The 20537-nt window shown below is 43.7% G+C and overlaps 1 long non-coding RNA gene across 1 annotated transcript; it reads right to left on the bottom strand.

The window, feature by feature from the left end:
* LOC110261412 lies at positions 6222–15875 on the bottom strand. Its single transcript, XR_002345419.1, has 3 exons — positions 15815–15875; positions 14399–14496; positions 6222–7360 (listed from the first exon to the last, which is right to left on the bottom strand). It is a non-coding gene; the product is annotated as an uncharacterized LOC110261412 (long non-coding RNA).

The raw sequence follows: 20537 nt of genomic DNA, 5'->3' as shown, positions 1-20537 counted from the left end.
GAGGGTTGGTTCTAACCAGGCCTTGAAGAATGATCAGACTTAGGATGGAAAGGATGATGAAGGGTGGAGGGGTTCAGACCAGGGCAAGGGCTTATCTGTCTGGCTAGACTGTGCTTACTAGGTGATAGTTACTGAGCTCAGGGCTTTATTCACACTTAATTCTCACAACTGTAGGCAGCGGGGGAACTACTATTTGCAACATTTTTCAAATAAGGAACCTGAGGATCAAAGTAGATAAGTCAACTTGCTCAAGATCATATACCCAGAAGGTGGCAAAGCTGAGATCTGAATGCAGACAATTCAACACCTGGCCCATAACTACATAGGAAATGGATTCCATATTGAGTTCATACTCCTATCAATTAATCTCAACCCAGGAGCCCTGTGTTGAGAAGGATTCTGAGGCTCTCTCTGTTATACAATGTAAGAAAGTCTCTGATCAATTAGTGATATTTTCTTAACAAATTTGACCTGGGAACTCAAAATTCATCTTTTCAAATGAACATGCAATATCAAAATTGACTGTATACTGGCCCATGAAAAAAACTCAGCACATTTCAAAAGATTGAAATTATTCAGACTATATTCTCTAACCACAAAGGAACTAAACTATAAATCAATAACAAAAAAGAAAAACCATCCATCCTCAACTGCCTGGAAATTAAAATAAAACTGATCAAAGAAGAAATCAAAATGGAAATCAGAAAAATTTTGAACTGAATGATGATAAATATATCTCATATTAACACTTGTTTGATGCAGCTAACGCAGTTCTTGGAGGAAAATTTGTAGCCTCAAAAGGGGTATATTAGAAAAAGAGAAAGATTTGGAAATTAATAATTAAAGTGTCTATCTAAAGAAGCTGAAAAAGAACAGCAAAGGAAAGGAAAAACAGAAGAAAGTGATAAAGATAACATAACAATGCTAAAAGTGGTTTTTTGAAAGGATTAACAAAATTGAGCAAGTCATATCTATCATATTGAAGTATTGAAGTAATGACAGAACATTTACCAGAAAGTATCTGTCCTTAGAACCCTCTACCTTTTACACGTTATGTGCTCATAACAGCATTACTTAAACTGAATTTGAGCAAGGGCAGAGAGACACAATGCTTTAGGCGTAATGAGTAATTCTTTTAGGTTGAACTTAAAATACCATTAGGGAGGGAGTTCCCACTGTAACACAATGGGATTGATAATGTCTCCACAGTGCTAGGACATGGGTTCAATTCCCAGCCTGGCCAAGTGAGTTGGGCAATCTGAGGTTGCCACAGCTGTGGTGTAGGTTGCTCAGATCTGATCCCTGGCTGGGGAACCCCACATGCCCTGGGGTGGACAAAAGAGAAAAAAAAATACTGTTAGGGAGATGAATTGGATTGGACTCTTGTTGTAGATGATAAAACCCAAATCAAATTGACTTAAGCAAATAAGAAACTTTATTTGTTTGCATAACTGAAAAATCCATGGGGCTTTACGCACAGGTGACTCTGAGTGTTCAAACAGAGCTGCAAGAATGGCTCTCTGTGCTTCCCCCCCCCCATCTTTATGTATTCATTTAATTCTCAGGTAGACTCTCCAGCCTAAGCTGGAAGGGCAGTGGACTACTTGAGGGTTCTGATGGTGATGGCAGAAGTGCAAGAGAACAAGCTCAAGGGCGCAGCACATTTTAGGCATCTTAATATGACTCACTTGCTAACACACTATTGGTCAAAGCCAGTTTCATGGCCAAACCCCAAGCCTAGGGCTGGGGAACTTCTCTCTGTCCATTGTGAGGCTGCGGCAAGGATGGAGAATAAAAAATTAGGACCATTACTCAATCTACTGATACTAACTGAGCATTGGGCTTTCTGGTTCATAGGGTACAGGCATGCTTAATTTTACTTACAACCTGCCAGAGTGTTCTCCAGAATGGCTCACCAGTCTACGTTCCCACCAGCAATTCACAAGGCGTCTCCCTAAATCCTCACCAATGCTCAGCTTTACCCACCTGTCTCATTTTTTGTCAGCCTGAAGGATGTGAAATGTAGTCTCACTGATGTCTTACTTTGTGTCTCTCATTATGGATTCATCTAAGCATCTCTTTGCATCTCGTTAGTAATTTGGATTCTCCTTCTGTGAGTGGCTTATTCTTATTCTCTGCTCATTTTCCCTCATGTTTTAGTTCCTTTTCTTGTTGATTTGCAGGAGTTCCGTGTATAGTCTAGTTATGAATCCCTTGTCAGCTCTAGACATTGAAAATATCTTTTACAAATCAGTTTTCCATCTGTTAATTTTGTTTACAGGGTCCTTCTCTGAACGGAAATCTTTGATATAATCAAATCCAGCACTTCTTGCCTCACGGCGTATGCTTTTTGCATCCGGTTTAAGAGGTGCTTTTCCCATTTCTAGATCACAAAAATTTTCTATACATTTTTCTTTCACAGCTAGGGCTTTCATATCTGGAATCCACATCTGTGACAGCCAAGGGCAAGGAGTTAGTTTTGTTTTTGTTTTGATTTCCATATAGTGAGCCAATACCACCTACTAAAAATTCTGCTCCTTCTTTCTTTGATTTATGCAGACATCTTTATTATATATCCGATCGATCAATCTGTCTGTCTCTTGATTATCCCATCATCATTTATATCTATGTCCATCTATCTATATGTGTGACATCTTCTCCCATTTAGTCTTTCTTTTATAAAAGTTGACTTAGCTCTCTGTGGACTTTATTCTTCCATATACAATTTAGAACAATCTTGTTGAGTATCTCCAAAACAAAATCCATCTAGAATTTTGCGATTGTACTGATTCTGCAGATCAATTTGAGAAGAACCAGAACTTTATGATGTCAAGTCACCTTAACCATGGGTATGGAGTAGGTGTCTATTTATGTCTTCTTGTACATCCTTTAATAGAATTTTTAAAATTTCACCTCAGGGATTTTTGCACCTTTAGGTGAATTACTAGATTATTTTAATGTAAATTTTAGGATTTTTAAAACACCAGAAGCAGTCTCAAACATTCAGAATTGCAAGGACAATACAAGCTGGTTTGTTGTGGGGGGTGGGTGAACCGTTTGAGTTTTGGGTGCCAGCCTGATGCCCCACCAGCCTCGTATGCTTCCCTGGGTATTCCTCACAAATCAGGACACTCTCATACACAGCCATAGTGTAACCATTAACTTTAACCCTGATACATTACTATCGCCCCATTCGAGTTGAACAATTGTCTGAATAATGTTCTTCAGCACCAAGGAATCCTGTGTTCAGACCACATATTACATTTGCTTTTTGTATCTCTTTAATCTTCCTTGGTTGGGAACAGTTGCTCAGTCTCTCTTTGGTGTACGTGACCTTGACACATTTGAAGGACCACGGGCAGTTATTTTACAGAATGTCCCTCAATTTAGATTTGTATGATATTTCCTCGTAATTAGATTCAGGTTTTGCATCTTTGGCAGGAAGATCACAGCAGTGATGCTGCATTCTTCCCATGGCATCCTATCAGAGGACATACTATTTTAATTTGTCCTATTGCTAATACTGTTTACTTTCATTGCTTGATTCAGGTGGTATCTGCCAGGTTTTGCCATTGTAAAGTTACTCTTTTTTCCCTTGCAACTGAAAGTATTTTGCAGAGTGGTTCTTTAAAATTATGTAAATATAATATCTTCATGAAACTTTCAGTTAATTCCTGCATTTATTTATAACAATACAAACTCATGGTTTTCCATTTTATGCAATCCATTACTATCGTTGTTTTTTTTTTTTTTTTTTTTTTGCTCTCAAATTGTGCTGTTTTTGTCTAGTGGAAGTCCTTCCAAGCTGGACATTTCCTTTTGGCATGTCCCCATCATTCTTTGAGCATTTCCTTGCTTTCTCTTATAGTAACATGATCTAGGCTCATTCTCTACTTTCTCTGCTCCAATCCTAGAATCAGCCATTCATCCAAGATCTGGTTCCTTTCAGTGGTGAATAGTATGTAGAAGCCAAGAGCTGAGTACGAGGTGTGCTTATTGCTGCTGGAGTACAATTGCCCCCAGGCTTTCTCACAGCTAGAGAGTATATGTCACTCCCTTCACCTGTCCCGGGCCCCAGCCTCTCAAGCCAGGCTTCCCCCGTGCTGGATGCTCCTCACCCCACTTGGGCCCCAATGTCCCACACAGGCTTCACCTCTGCACAGATGTCACCTTCTTGTGAGGCACTTAATGACTTTAGTCTTGAATTGGGGGTGGGGGAGGGCAGGGGAAAGAATAAAAAGGAAGAGGAAGTTGTTTTCATTGTTACTTTAGTATTTTATTTTCCTTTATATTTTTCAGTTGGTTATTGCTGATATGGAAAAATGCTATTAATCTCTATAGGTAGGTTTTTAAACTGGCAATTATTATATTGGATTTTCTGTGTGTGTGTGTGTGTGTGTGTGTGTGTGTGTGTGTGACTAGTATATAGTCTGTATATAATGACAATTTTACCTGTCATTTTCCAATCCTTATATTTCTTTTGCTTTTCTTTATAATGTGGGCTAGAACCTCTGGGCTAAGTAGCTGTGATATCAGGCACCTTTGAGTTATTTCTGGTCTTAGAGGCACTTGAAGTTTGTCCATTAAGTATATTTACTCTAGGAGTTCCTGTTGTGGCTCATGGGTTAAGAATCCAATGTAGTTTCCAGGAGGATGCAAGTTCCATCCCTGGCCTTGCTCAGTGGGTTAAGGATCCAGTGTTGCTGAAAGCTTCAGTGTAGGTTGCAGATGTGGCTTGCATCTTGTGTTGCTGTGGCTGTGGCATAGGCCTCAGCTGTAGCTCTGATTCGACCCCTGGCCTGGAAACTTCCATATGCCACAGGTGCAGCTATAAAAAACTAAAATAAAAAAATATATACATACCATTTTTATCAAAATTTGTAAGTTCTTTTCCTAGTTTATAAAGAATTTTTTAAATCATAAATTATTGCTGAATTTATCAAAAGTTTTTGGGTGTATATGTGCCTATAATGATGTGATTTTTCTCCTTCCATCTATTAATTAACATGGAAAACTTAGAGGATTAATTTTCTGATGGTTAATTCTCTTTTCTTATAGGTGATAAATCCCATTTGGCTTTAATTTTTTTTTTTTTTTTTGTCTTTTGTCTTTTGTCTTTTGTTGTTGTTGTTGTTGTTGCTATTTCTTGGGCCGCTCCCGCGGCATATGGAGGCTCCCAGGCTAGGGGTCCAATCAGAGCTGTAGCCACCGGCCTACGCCAGAGCCACAGCAACGCAGGATCCGAGCCGTGTCTGCAACCTACACCACAGCTCACGGCAACGCCGGATCATTAACCCACTGAGCAAGGGCAGGGACCGAACCCGCAACCTCATGGTTCCTAGTCGGATTCGTTAACCACTGCGCCACGACGGGAACTCCTGGCTTTAATTTTAAAACAACAACAGGAGTTCCTTCATGGCTCAATGGGATAAGGATCCTGCATCACTGTCACTTGTCCTTGCTGTGGTGTGGGTTCAGTCCCTGGCTGGAGGACTTGGGCATTCCATGGATACAGCCAAAAATAAATAAATAGATACATAAAATAAAACAATAATGGATTAGTTAGCCAATTTTTTATTTAGAATTTTCATCTTCAAGTTCATAGGTAAAATGAACCTGTAATTTTCTTTTCTTGTTTATTTTTCCAACTTTGAAAGTAAGAATATACCACCTCAGGAGTTCCACTTGTGGCTCGGTGGTTAACGAACCCAACTAGGAACCATGAGGTTGCGGGTTCGATCCCTGGCCTTGTTCAGTGTGTTAAGGATCCGGCATTGCCGTGAGCTGTGGTGTAGGCCAGCAGCTGTAGCTCTGATGCAACTCCTAGCCTGGGAAAGTCCACATGCTGCATTTGTGGCCCTTAAAAAAAAAAAAAAGAATATACCACCTCATAAAATGTGTTAATCCCCCCCCCTTTTTCTGATCCCTCTGCTTTAGAGTTGCGACTTTGATACCCAGAGAGAGGGATGGATTTGACAAAGATCACACAGAGTTTGTGCTATTTTCTCTCTTTTTTTTCTTTTTCTTTCTTCTTTCTTTTTTGTTTTGTTTTGTTTTGTCTGTTTTAGGGCCGCACCTGCGGCATATGGAAGTTCCCAGGCTAGGGGTCGAATTGGAGCTCTAGCTGCTGGCCTACACTACAGCCACAAGTAATTCAGGATCCAAGCTGCATCTGCAACTTACATCGCAGGTCACGCAACACCAGATCCTTAACCCACTGAGTGAGGCCAGGGATTGAACCCACAACCTCATGGTTCCTAGTCAGATTCGTTTCTGCTGAGCCAAGAAAGGATCTCCAGTTTGTGCTGTTTTTTCATCCTGGAAAAAAATCCCTCTTGGAGACATCACCCACCTGGGCTCCTCTGCATGGTTATCTGTGCTTCCTGTGGCCAATCAAGAGGAGAACACCAGGGACTCAGGTTCAAGTCCTTGCTTTACCATAGGACTTTGCCTCTGTGGCCTTCTGGGTTGGTTTCCTCCTGCATAAAATAGGGATGGGGATCAGGCGACCCTGAGACTCTTCTATCCCTGACACCTGGAGTCTTTGTCTTTCACAGACACCCTCCTGGGGGTTGTGCCCAAGCTTCAGGGCACAAATAGAATCTGGCGAGGAGAGAAGTACTTGAGAGGAGAACCATCTACACGGGGCTCATTTGCGATCCCAGTCTTGGCCATGCTTGCAGCCTTGTGTGGATCTCCACATTGGAGAGAAGGGGTTCTGGGTGCTATATCTGCTGACAAAAAGCAGGGGGAGCGAAGGAACCTGGGGGGGAAGAAAGAGGAAGAAGAACAGATCACTTTACTATCTCCTGGCAACAGAGTCAAGCCTGGAGTGGGGGGCGGGAGTGGGGCCCCCCGGGGCCATCCCAGGACCTCCCTCACCCTTCAGAGCCCTCATTTGAGCAAAGGTGTGCTTGAGGCCCTGGTTCCTGCTGCTGGGTCTGGGCCCCACCAGAAAGCTGCATCTGGGACCCTGACTCTTCAGGAGGCCTGACTGGTCCTCCCTGGTCCTCCTCCTCGGGCCCCCCACCCTGATTCTCTGCCCTGGCTCCTTTCTAACTCCCAGCTTGCAAAGCCTATCTCACACTCTGACTTCCAATTCCCAAACCCCAGCTGAAACTCTGCCCTTTCAGCCCTTGCACAATTTGCTCTCCCTTCCCCAGACTTACTTAAGCGAGGCTCATTATCAACCTGGACCGAGTTCTTCACTTCGTTCTCTCCCTGGTCATCAAGTACAGGTTCTGCCTCTTTTTTCTTCTTCTTCTTCTTCTTTTCTTTTTTGGCTGCCCCATGGCATATGGAGTTCCAGGGCCAGGGATCAGATCCAAGCTGCATTTGTGACGTAACCCACAGTGCCGAGCTGAGGATGGAACCTGTGTCTCAGCACTCCAGCGACGCTGCCAATCCCCGTTTAGAGCTATGGAACTAGCTCATATTGATCTTTTTCTCTCTTGACTCATCCAGGCTGCTGCTCCCCTCTGCCCTTGGAGCTGGCCTGACTATTCCCAGGGGACACTCCATGCGTCTTCACCAGTTTGCTCTCACCGCACCTGAGCTGGAACCTCCTTGCCTCACTCCTAACTCTATTCCCAACACTGCTGGGGCTCCGCGCTCGCCTGGGCGGCCTCCATCCTGCATCATTCCTCCTTTGGGTACCACAACCTGAAGGCTTGGACATGCTGCCCCCTGCTGGTCAGTCAGTCATAAAACACTAATGGCTTTTCCAGGCTTAGGGATGCCTGCTGAGCTGCCCTGCTGCGCTCTTAACCACAAGTTGTAAGCACTTAACATGCTTTAGCTAATTGAATCTTCACAGCAACTTTATGAGGAAGGTTCTGTGATTACCCCTGTTTTACAGACTGAAGTGGGTGCAGACAGTTTTGAACCCAGGACAGTGAGTAATAAGAAAGAGAGTGGCTCATCACCCCAGCTCTTCCTTAGGACTGAGAATTGCATCAGGCTTTTCAAACTGTCATCTCCTTAAATCTTTTCTCCCACTTTCCACAACCTGGTATCAAATGTTCTCCATGCACCCCCCCACCACCAACACCCCTTCCATAAACACAGCTGCATGGCCTTCCCGCCTCTCATCTGGGACCCCAAACTGCCCACAACATGTGCAAAACTCTCCACACTGGCATCCTTCCTCGACTTCCCTCCCACGACTCAGCTCAAGCCAGTCTGCCCCAGTCCTCTGTGCCCATTCCTTCCTGGCTCCAACTAATGACCCCTCTCTTTTCAGCACCTCCCCACCACCACCACCTTGACCAGAACTTTCCTGAGACATTTAAAAGCTAAAGTGGAGGTGGATGTAGAGACTGGATATGTGCATATGTAAAACAGATCCACTTTGCTGTAAACCTGACATTAATACAACATTGTAAACCAACTCTATCCCCCATGAAATTGATTTTAAAAGAGTTTAAAAATAAAATGCTCAAGTCTCTCTCATCTTAAAAGAAAGATGCCCTTCAACTCTAGCTATGCTCCTCTCTCTCCTCACAGGGAAAGTTCTGGAAGGGCTTCCTACACTCGCTGTGCTCATTTCCTCACTTCCTCCTCATTCTTCAGCCCAGGCCACTTTGGCTTTCGGCCCACAGCTCCAGCAAAGCCTCCTCAGGTCACTCAGGGGACATTGTCCAGGCTCGGGCCACTCGGTTTCTTCCTCAGCGTCACTTGTTGCTGTTGCCCATACCCTCGTCCTGGAAAGACTTCCTTACCTGCATTTCTGGCTTCTGGTTCTCCTCCCACCTCCCAAGCCTCTCCTCCTTTCCCCAGCCTCTTTTTTTTTTCCTCCTTTGATTTTTGGCCACCCCGTGACATAGGGAGCGCCTCGGCTGGGAATCTGATCCAAGCCGCAGTCACGACTTAAGCCGCAGTTGTGGCAACACTGAATTCTTAACCTACGGCACTGGGCCAGGGCCAGGTAGCGAACTTGCATCCCAGCTCTCCCAAGATGCTACCAATCCCATTGCACCACCATGGAAACTCCTCCCCAGCCTCTTCTGAGGGCCTGTTGGAATTCATAGGCGCGTTAGATGCCAGCGCTCCTCATCCCAGACTCTGTTCTAGACCCTTCTCCTTTCACCACACTCTCTCATCCTGGGTAATCCATCCACACCCACATAGATGCAGATGACTCCCAGATATATTCCTCTAGCCCAGGGTCTCAGCTAGGGGTAGTTCAGCCCTCCAAGGGATATTCAGCAACATCTGGAGACATCTGTGTTTGTCACAGCTAGGGAGGGATGCTACTGACATCTAGTGGGTAGAAGCCAGGGATGTTGCTCAGCGCCCTTCAGTGCACAGGACCGCTCCTGCAGCAAAGAATGGCCCAGCCTCCAATGTCAGCCCAGCCCAAATGGAGGATCCATTCTGGTCTAGCCCCTCCTCTGAACCCCAGGTTTGTACATCTAACCACTGTACCATGTCTCCACTTGAATGTCTCAAACATACCTCAAACTCAACCTGTCCGAGTTGAACTCATGATCTACCCCAACTTGATTCTCTAACCATCTCCCTCACTTCAGTTGCACCCTGTTACATGAGCCACAAACCTGGGAGTCACCCTGGAGACCTCCCTCTCTCATACCTCAATAGCCCATCCATCACCAGGAGTACTGTCCATTTTATCCCCTCGGCATCTCTCCAACACCCCACTCCAGGTACCATCATCTCTGGTCTAGGCTTTTATAAAAGCATCCTATCTGATCTCCTGGCACTGTCACAGGGGCCCCTCCAATCTTTTCATCATATGCAGCCAGAGCGGTCCACATCAAAATGCTCCTTACTTGAAACACTGATGGCTTCCCATTGCTGTTTGGATCAAGACCCAAAACCTTAACACAGCCTGCAAAGCCTACATGTTCTGGCCCCTGGCAATTCTCCAGCCTCTCTTAAAGCCCCTGCCCACCCCCTTCTCTGCACTCTAACCACCTCTGCCCTATTTTTCAGTTCTTGAAATCCACCAAGCTCCCTCCCACCCCAGGGCCTTTGCATATGCTATTCCCTTGCCTGGGCTGCTCTCTTTCTGCCTCCATTCCCTACATCTAGTTAACTCCCATTCATCCTTTAGATATAACCTCAGAGGTTACCTCTTCAGGGAGACCCTACGTGACGCTAGGGTTTAGGTCGAGTTCTATGATAAAGCCTCTCAAAGAGCTATGTTTCCTTCCTGGAAGCAACCCAGTTCAGAATGTAATTCCCCTGCTTATCCGTGCAATGACTTGATTAATGTCTGTCTCGCCAACTTGCTTCTGTGCCCACCAGGCAGGAACCACATCTGTGCTCACCAGCCCTGATCACAGGCTGGGCACAGAGAAGAGGTCCCTACTGTCTCTGGAGGAATAGAATGATTGAAATCTGATCTTTCCTCCGGCCACACCAAGAAGAGACATCTGAGTCATCACCCTTTCTTTTCCCCTTGAAAGGCATTGCTTCCATTCCTTATTGCAAAACCAGTCCATGCTTGTGGTGGTAAAATCAGAAATAAGAATAAACAAAAGGAAGAAAATGGACCCTACTGTCCATACTATTTCGCAAACCACTTCTTAGCCTGAGCAATGAAACACGAACAATAGGTAGAGATTAGTGTCGGGAGCTGCATCTCTGGATTATTGTTTTCCTGTGTAATATCCCATTATGTATACAGAATATACATTCTTTCTCAATGGACCTGCTGCATCAGAATGCCAGGAAGCTTCATAAAGTACAGATTTCATGTTCCACACTCCGGAGACTGACTTGGGAAGACCTGGGTGGGTGCCGCTCTTCAAATTTCCCCTGGGGGAGTTCCCACTGTGGAGCAATGGGATCAGCAGCATCTTGGGAGCACTGGGACAGGGGTTCAATCTCTGGCCCAGCACAGTGGGTTGGGGACCTAGCAGCAGCTGTGGCTTGGGTCTGATCCCTGGCCCAGGAACTCCGTATGCCTCAAGGTGGCCAAAAATGAAAAAAAAAAAAAATAATAATAATAAAGTAAAATAAAATAAAATTTCCCCATTGTGGCTCAGCGGTGAACTAGTATCCATGAGGATGTGGGCTTGATCCCTGGCCTCACTCAGTGGGTTAAGGATCTGGCATTGCCTCAAGCTGTGGTGTAGTTTGCAGACCTGGCTCTGATCTGGCATTGCTGTGGCTGTGGCATAAGCCAACAGCTGCAGCTCTGATTCAACCCCTAGCCTGGGAACTTCCATATGCCACAGGTGCCACCCTACAAAGAACAAAATTTTTTAAATAGAAGAATATATATATATATATATGGCTGGGTCACTTTGCTGTACAGCAGAAATTGGCACAACTTTGTAAATCAACTGTACTCTAATAATTAAAAAAAAAAAACAGGGAGTTCCCGTCGTGGCGCAGTGGTTAACGAATCCGACTAGGAACCATGAGGTTGCGGGTTCAGTCCCTGCCCTTGCTCAGTGGGTTAACGATCCGGCGTTGCCATGAGCTGTGGTGTAGGTTGCAGACGCGGCTCGGATCCCACGTTGCTGTGGCTCTGGTGTAGGCCGGTGGCTACAGCTCCGATTCAACCCCTAGCCTGGGAACCTCCATATGCCGCGGAGCGGCCCAGGAAATAGCAACAACAACAACAACAAAAGACAAAAGACAAAAAAAAAAATTAAAAAAATAAAAATAAAAAAAAATAAAATTTCTCATGGAGATTCTGATGGACGTGCCAGGGCTGGGAACCACCATTTGAACTAATCCTCTCTTTTTGGCCACAAAGCGATTGCTTCAACATTTTGTTATTTCTAGTTGTACCCTTATGTCTACACCAGCAAGTGACCCAAATTCTTTCATAAAGCTGATTCCCAGGGTGGCCTTGTGCAAGGGGAAGCCTGGCTGGGCCCCACTGCCAAGCTGCTCTGAGTTTTCAGTTCCCTTCCTCTTGATCGGGTCCCTTCTTCCAAATTAAGTCAACACTGACTTGATCTGGGGAGGGTGAGGCAGTGGTGGGAGAAGCACGATTTTATTTCTTTTTTAAAAACTTTATACACTTTTGAATTGTTTGACTGCTTGATGAGTGGCATGTATTTTTTTTTGCAATTAAAAAAAAAAAGCTAATAGGATTTTCTGAAAGGTCAAATGAGCTTCCAGCCCTGATCTTTTTTTTGTCTTTTGTGTTTTTAGGGCCACAGTGGCATATGGAGGTTCCCAGGCGAGGGGTCCAATCGGAGCTACAGCTGCCGGCCTACACCACAGCCACGGCAACATGGGATCTGAGCCATGTCTGTGACCTACACCACAGCTCATGGCAATGCCAGATCCTTAAACCCACTGAGCAAGGCCAGGGATCAAACCCAAGTCCTCATGGATACTAGTCGGGTTTGTTAACCACTGAGCCACAACGAGAACTCCAAGCCCTCATCATTTTTTCTGAGCTCTGACCTGTTCTAGAGCAGCTTCCTTCATATTGCCCATTGGTTGTTGAACAGAGATCTCAAAATTGACACATACTTGAAAATTAACAGAGCCTGACTCTCGTTCTCCCTTCTCAAACATGCTTCCCCCACAGTAAATGGCACCTCTGTTTGCCCAACTGCTTGGGATGGAGCAGGGAGCCCTGAGCATTCTCTCTCTCCCCTCAGCATCCATCCTTCCCAAGCCCTGCAGATTCTGTCTATAGATCCATCTCGCATGGGTCCCATTCTCTCCATCCCCAACACCATCATCCTTGTCTGAGCTGCCTTCATCACTCTCTGAACTTCTGAAACTTGCCTCTAAACAAGCCATTTTACCCACAGCAACCAGAGTGGTCTTTCAAAACCTAAGTTTGTTAGATCAAGACTCAATCTACTATAATTCAAAAAGATGCATACAGAGTTCCCACTGTGGCTCAGCAGTAATGAACCCAACTAGTATCCATGGGGATGCAGGTTGGATCCCTGGCCTTGCTCAGTGGGTTAAGGATCCAGCATTGCTGTGAGCTGTGGTGTAGGTTGCAGATGCAGCTCAGATCCCACATTGTTGTGGTTGTGGTATAGGTCGGCAGCTACAGCTTCAATTAGATCCCTAGCCTGGGAACTTCCATATGCTTTGAGTTGGGCCCTCAAAAAAAAAAAAAAAAAAAAAGACAAAAAGATAGATGCACCCATATGTACATAGCAGCACTATTCACCATACCAAGACATGGAAACAATCTAAATGTCCATCAACAGATGAATGGATTAGGATGTGGTACATACACACAATGAAATACTACTCAGCCATAAAAAGGAATGAAATAATGCCATTTGCAGTAACATGGATAGGCCTAGAGATTATCATCCTAAATGAAGTAAGTCAGAAAGAGAAAGAGAAATACTACGTGATATCACTTGTATGTGGAATCTAAAATACGGCACAAATGAACCGACTACAGAACAGAAACAGACTCACAGTCATGAAGAGCAGACTTGTGGTTGCCAAGGGGGAAAGGGGAGGGAGTGGGATAAACTAGGAGTTTGGGGTTAGATACAGACTATTACATTTAGAATGGATAAGCACAGGGAACTACAGCCAATCACTTGTGATAGAACAGAAGAGAATATGAGAAAAAGAATATATATATGTATATGTATATATATATGCCTGGGCACTTTGCTGTATAGTAAAAACTGACAGAACATTGTAAATCAACTATACTTTAATTTCATTTATTTTATTTTTTTGGCAAGAAATAGATTTATTAGGATAGGATGCCTGTGAGAGATGCAAACAGGCAGGCAAGGAAGCTCTGCCTATACTTCAATTATTTTTTTAAAAAATTAACCCCCCCCCCAAAAAAAACCTGGTTTGGTTTTTGGTTTTGGTTTAAACAAAAAAGACGCAATCTGACTCAGGGTCCTCTGATAACTTCCTGTTTACTTAGGATGAAGCCCAAGTCTTGATAGTGGCCCACCAGCCTCCATGTGGTCTGGCCGCTGCCCACCCCTTGTCTGACCTCCCTCTGGGCGGTGACAGCCCTGGGCTCCTGGGGATGCAGGGGAGGTGGAGCTCCTTCCCACCTGAATGTCTTCCTGTATCTCCAGAACATCCTTCTCACCAAGCCTCACCTTCCCTTGCTTCATTCAAACGCTCTTCTCCAGGAGTTTCTCTGACGCAGTCTAGGGTAGGCTCCCCTTCCCTCCTCTTCCTAGCTGCCTGTGCTTCTTCATAACCTCAGCCTCCACTGCAATGCTATGTTTAGCTGTCTGATCACTGGCTGTTAGAGGCTTCGCTCACTGGGACATAAGCTCCCTGAGAGCAGAGACATGGCTCTTGTTCACCATGAACCCAGCACTAGTCCAGTGCCTGACACATGTAAGGGTCTCAATACATAGTCAACCAAGGAATCGAAGAGGTGAAGGGAAGGGTATTATTCTTCCTGTTTTAAAGGGGAGACAATAGAGGCCTGAAAAGTAAAGGGACTTACCTGGTGTCACCCAGCAAGTCAGTGAAGATCTGGATCTCATCCTGCAGACCCCAGATGCAGTGCTCCCTCACCATCCTGGACTACCCATCGCCAAAACCCTGAGAGGAAAAGGATAGACTGCTCATGTCACAGGTACATGTGCAAATTCAGGTCCACTGAGATCACGTGACTTACTGAAAGGCACTGGATTAAGAAACTGGGTACTGTACTCACACCCACTCTTCTCTCTCTCTATTCTTTCTGTTACAACAAACTACAGCCCACGTGTTTTTATGGAGTACCTACTAAGTGCCAGGCACTGTGCTGGGAGCTGGGGAAGCAGAGGGGGGAAGACATTCTGGCTCTCCTGCTGCTCACATCACTGCAGGAGGAGCCAGGAAACCAATGCAGAGAAAAGTCCAGTAATAATATGAATTATGATATCAGCCTCAGAAACCTAGCAAAGTGCTCTGGGCATCTTCCCTCTCACCCTCCTGTCTCTAGGCATCTGGAAGTTTCTTCCACTCCCAGCCCCTTCCCTGGGGCCTTGCTAGCTTGCTAAAGCTGGCCCCTTACCAGAAATAATAAAGGTCAGAGTAGAAATAAATGAGATAGAGACTAAAAAAAGAAAAGATCAATGAACAGAGCTGGCTCTTGGAAAAAATGAACAAAATCAACAAATCTTTCGCTGTGGAGTTCCTATCGTGGCTCAGTGGAACTAGTATCCATGAGGTTGCGGGTTCGATCTCCGGCCCCGCTCAGTGGGTTAAGGATCCAGCATTGCTGCAAGATGTGGTATAAGTCGAAGATGTAGCTTGGATCTGGCTGTAGTGTAGGCCAGCAGCTGCAGCTAATTTGAACCCTAGCTTGGGAACTTCCATATGCTGTGGGTGTGGTCCTAAAACAAACAAACAAACAAAAAACCTTTAGCTAGACTAACCAAGAAAAAAAGAGAGAGGACTCAAACAAATGAGATCAGAAATCAAAAAGAATGGGGTTCCCATCGTGGTGCAGTGGTTAACAAATCCGACTTGGAACCATGAGGTTTCGGGGTTCGATCCCTGCCCTTGCTCAGTGGGTTAACGATCTGGCATTGCTGTGAGCTGTGGTGTAGGTCGCAGATGCAGCTCGGATCCCGTGTTGCTGTGGCTCTGGTGTAGGCTGGCAGCTACAGCTCCGATTAGACCCCTAGCCTGGGAACCTCCATATGCCGCGGGAGCGGCCCAAAGAAATGGCAAAAACAAACAAACAAACAAAAAAAAAACAAAAAAAAAAAAAACAAAGTTACAACTGATAACCCAGAAAAACAGAAGATCATAAGAGAATACTATGAACAATTATATACCAACAAATTGGACAAACTAGAAGAAATGGATATTTTCCTAGAAACACACAATCTTTTAAGACTGAATCATGGGAGTTCTTATTGTGACTCACCTGGTTAGGAACTCAACATAGTCTCCATGAGGATGCAGGTTCCATTCCTGGCTTCGCTCACTGGGTTAAGGATCTGGCATTGCTGCAAGATGAGGCTCAGATCTGCCGTAGGCCCCAAGTGGGGCTCCGATTCAACCCCTGTGCTGCAGGTGCAGCCAAAAAAAGAAAAAGACTGAATCATGAAGAAATAGAAAATCTACAGACTGATTACTAGTAAGGGAATTGAAACAGTCATCACAATTTCCCAATAAACAAAAGCCCAGGACCATATGGCTTCATTGATGATTTCAACCAAACATTCCAAAAAAATTAATTCCAATCCTCAAACGCTTTGAAAAAAATAGAAGAGATGGGTACTCTTCCAAACACATTTTATGAGGTCAGCATTGTCCTGTTAACCAAACCTTACAAAGACACCACAAAAAAGAAAATTACAAGTCAGTACCCTTGCTGGCTATAGATGCAAAAATCCTCAACAAAATATTAGCAGCTGGGAGTTACCATTGTGGCACAGTGGAAACGAATCCAACTAGTAATCATGAGGTGGCGTGTTTGATCTCTGGCCTCACTCAGTGGGTTAAGGATCTGGCACTGCTGTGATCTGTGGTGTAGGTTGCAGAGGTGGCTCAGATCCTGTGTTGCTGTGGCTCTGGCATAAGCTGGCAGCTACAGCTCCGATTGGACCCCTAGCCTGGGAACCTTCATATGCCAAGGGTTCGTCCCTAAAATGACCAAAAAAAAAAAAAAAAGTATTTGACAAAATTCAACATCCTTTTATGATAAAACTCTCAACGAAATGTGTATATAGCAATGTACCTGACCACAATAAAAGGCATATATAACAAACCCACAGGTAACATCATACTCAGTAGTGAAATGCTGAGACTTCTCCTCTAAGATCAGGAACAAGACAAGGATATCCACTCTCTTTGCTTTCATCCAACATAGTATCAGAAGTCCTAGCCACAGCAATTAAGCAAGAAAAAGAAATAAAGGGCATCCAAAGTGGAAAGGAAGAAGTAAAACTGTCATGATTTGCAGACGACATGACTCTATACACAGAAATCCCTACTGATGACCAAAAAATGTTTAGAGCTAATAAATGAATTCAGTAAAGTTGCAGAATACAAAATCAATATACATCAATATGTGGTGTTTCTATACACTAATAACAAAATGCCAGAAAAAGAAATTAAGGAAACAATCCTATTTACCATTAAATCAAAAAGAATAAAATACTTGGGACTAAATTAAATCAAGGAGGTGAAAGGTCAGTACACTGAAAACAAGATACTGTGAAATAAACTGAAGAAGAGACATAAAAAATGGAAAGATATTAAGAGTTCCCGTTGTGGCACAGCAGAAATGAATCTGACTAGTAACCATGAAGATGAAGTTTCAATCCCTGGCCTCGCTCAGTGAGTTAAGGATCCAGTGTTGCCCTGAGCTGAGTGCAGGTCGCTCAGATCCAGCGTTGCTGTGGTGTAGGCCGCTGGCTATAGCTCTGATTTGACCCCTAGACTGGGAACCTCTGTATGCTATGGGTGTGGCCCTAAAAAGCAAAATAATAGTACTAATAGTAATAATAGCAGAAGATATTCTGTGCTCAAAAAATTAATATTGTTAAAAACATCCATATTACCCAAAGTAATTTACAGATTCAATGCCATTCCTATCAAGATTCCAGTGGCACATTTCACCAAACTAAAATAAATAATTCTAAAATTGGTATGGAAATTTGTATGGAAAAGACACTGAATAGCCGAAACAATCTTGAGAAAGAAGAGTAAAGCTGGAGGCAACACACTCCCTGATTTCAAGCAATTCTTCAAAGCTATAGTAATCAAAATATTATGGTGTTCGCACAGATGAATGGAAGAGAATTGAGAACCCAGAAATAAACACACATATATGGACAACTCATTTACAACAAAATAGCCAGAAATATATAATGGGGATAGGATGGTATCGTCAATAAATTGTGTTGGGAAAACTAGACACCCACATGCAAAAGGATGAAACCGGACCACTATCTCATATCATACACAAAAATTAACTCAAAATGGATAAAAGACTTGAACATAAGACCTGAAACCCTAAAATTCCTAGAAGAAAACATAGGTAGTAATCTCACTGACATTGGTCTTAGTGGTGTTTTTGTAGATTTGACTCCTGAGGCAAAGGAAATAAAACAAAAAATAAATGAGACTACATCAAACTAAAAAGCTTCCGCGCAGCCATGGAAACCATCATCAGAACAAAAAGGCAACCTGCTGAATGGGAGAAGATATTTGCAAATTAAATATCTCATAAGGAATTAACATCCAAAACATATAAAGAATAAATACAACTCAACAATAGTAAAACAAAAAACCTGATTAAGAGATGAGTATCTGAAATCATTTTTTTTTCCAAAAAAGGCAACAAGATGGCCAACATGAAAAGTGGTTCAACATCCCTTACCAAGGAAAAGCAAATCAAAACCACAATGAGATATCACCCCATACCTGATAGAATGACTATTACTAAAATGATAAGAAGATAAGAAGTAACAAATGTTGGAGAGGCTACAAATCCCTGCACACTGTTGGCTGGGCTGTTTTTTTTTTTTTTTTTTTTGGTCTTTTTAGGGCTGTACCCATGGCATGTGGAAGATCCCAGGCTAGGGGTTGAATTGGAGCAGTTGTTGCCAGCTTACCCCACAGCCACAGCAAAGTGCGATCCAAGCCACCTCTGCACCCTACACCACAGCTCACGGCAACGCCAGATCCATAACGCACTGAGCAAAGCCAGGACTGAACCTGCTTCCTCATGGATACAAGTCAGGTTTGTTTCTGCTGAGCCACAACGAGAAAGGGTATGAAGATTCCTCCAAAAACAGTAGAACTACCATATGACCCAGCTATTCTACTTCTGGGTGTTTATCCAAAGTACAGGTAAACACTAGTTCTAAAAGATATATGCATCCTCATGTTCACTGCAACATTGTATATGATAGCCAAGATATGGAAACAACTTAAGGGTCCATAGATGGATGAATGGAAGAAGATGTGATGTATATATATATATATATATGTCACCATTTTTTTCAGGAGGAAGGAAATGTTTATTACTCATTAATCATTAATCTTTTGAATGCAACCACCATAATTTTCCAGATTTAACTTGATAGCAAACTTGATCAATAACACTTTCAGGAGTTCACAATTTTGAGGCTAAGTTTCCAATTGAGGTAATATGGTATCAATTTAATATAAGTGAAGTTTTTAAAAAAGCTAAAAGCGGAGTTCCCTTCGTGGCGCAGTGGTTAACGAATCCTACAGGAACCATGAGGTTGCGGGTTCAGTCCCTGCCCTTGCTCAGTGGGTTAACGATCGGGCGTTGCCATGAGCTGTGGTGTAGGTCGCAGATGCGGCTCGGATCCCGAGTTGCTGTGGCTCTGGTGTAGGCCGATGGCTACAGCTCCGATTCGACCCCTAGCCTGGGAACCTCCATATGCAGCAGGAGCGGCCCAAGAAATAGCAAAAAAAAAAAAAAAAAAGGCAAAAAAAGCTAAAAGCAGTCTGACCTCTTAAAGGAAAAAAAACATATATATACACAATGGAATATTAGCTATAAAAAAAGAGTGAAATCCTGCCATTTGCTCAACATGAATGGAACGTGAAGGTATTGTGTCAGGTGAAATAAGTCAGATGGAGAAAGAAAAATACAATATGATCTCACTCATGTGTGAAATTCAAACAACAACAACAACAACCAAACAAAATAAAACCAAAAACTCATAGAGATAAGAGTTTACCAGAGAAGGGATTAGGGGTTGGATGAAGTGAAGGGTATGATAATGTATGTATGGTAAGGAACTTTATGGTAAGGGATGATAACTAGACTTGTGGTGGTGCTCACTTTGTAATGTATACAGATGTCAAATTATAATATTATACACCTGAAACATATATTTAAATCCAAAAAAAAAAAAGCTAGCCTCTTACCCACATCTGTCCCCATGACCATGTTCCCAAGTACTCACTCCTGACTACCACCAGGGGGCAGTTGTGCTCCATCTCAGATGGTTCCTCCACCAGCTTGAATGGGGTTAGGTCACAGGGAGAACTTGAGATGTAATTTGTATACCATAAAAGTTCACCCACTTTAAAGTCGACCGTACAATGATTTCTAGTATATTTACAGTATTGTGCGACCATCACTGTAATCCTATTTCAGAACATTTTCATCCCCCAAAGAAGCCTTGTACCCATGGGCAATCATTTCCCAGCCATCTGCCCCCTATTCCTCTCCCTCCTTGCCCTGGGCAACCACCAATTTATTTTCCGTGTCTATAGATTTACCTCTTCTGGACATTTCTTATAGATGGAATCACAGAACACGCATTTTTTTTTCTTTTTCTTGTCTTTTTGCCTTTTCTAGGGCCGCTCCTACAGCACATGGAGGTTCCCAGGCTAGGGGTCCAATCAGAGCTGTAGCTGCCAGCCACAGCCACAGCCTCAGCAATGACATATCCGAGGCACATCTGTGACCTACACCAAAGCTCACAGCAACGCTGGATCCTTAACACATTGAGCAAGGCCAGGGATCAAACCCACAACCTCATGGTTCCCAGTCAGATTCGTTAACCACTGAGCCACGACAGGAACTCCAGAACATGCATTCTTTTGTGACTGGCTTCTTTCACTTATTGTAATGTTTTCAAGTTTCGACCGTGTTG

Source organism: Sus scrofa, chromosome 6 (genome assembly GCF_000003025.6).
Source record: "Sus scrofa isolate TJ Tabasco breed Duroc chromosome 6, Sscrofa11.1, whole genome shotgun sequence".
In the NCBI taxonomy this organism is placed as follows: domain Eukaryota; kingdom Metazoa; phylum Chordata; class Mammalia; order Artiodactyla; family Suidae; genus Sus; species Sus scrofa.
Note: the sequence above shows the minus strand (reverse complement) of the source record. Positions and strands in the feature narration are given on the sequence as shown.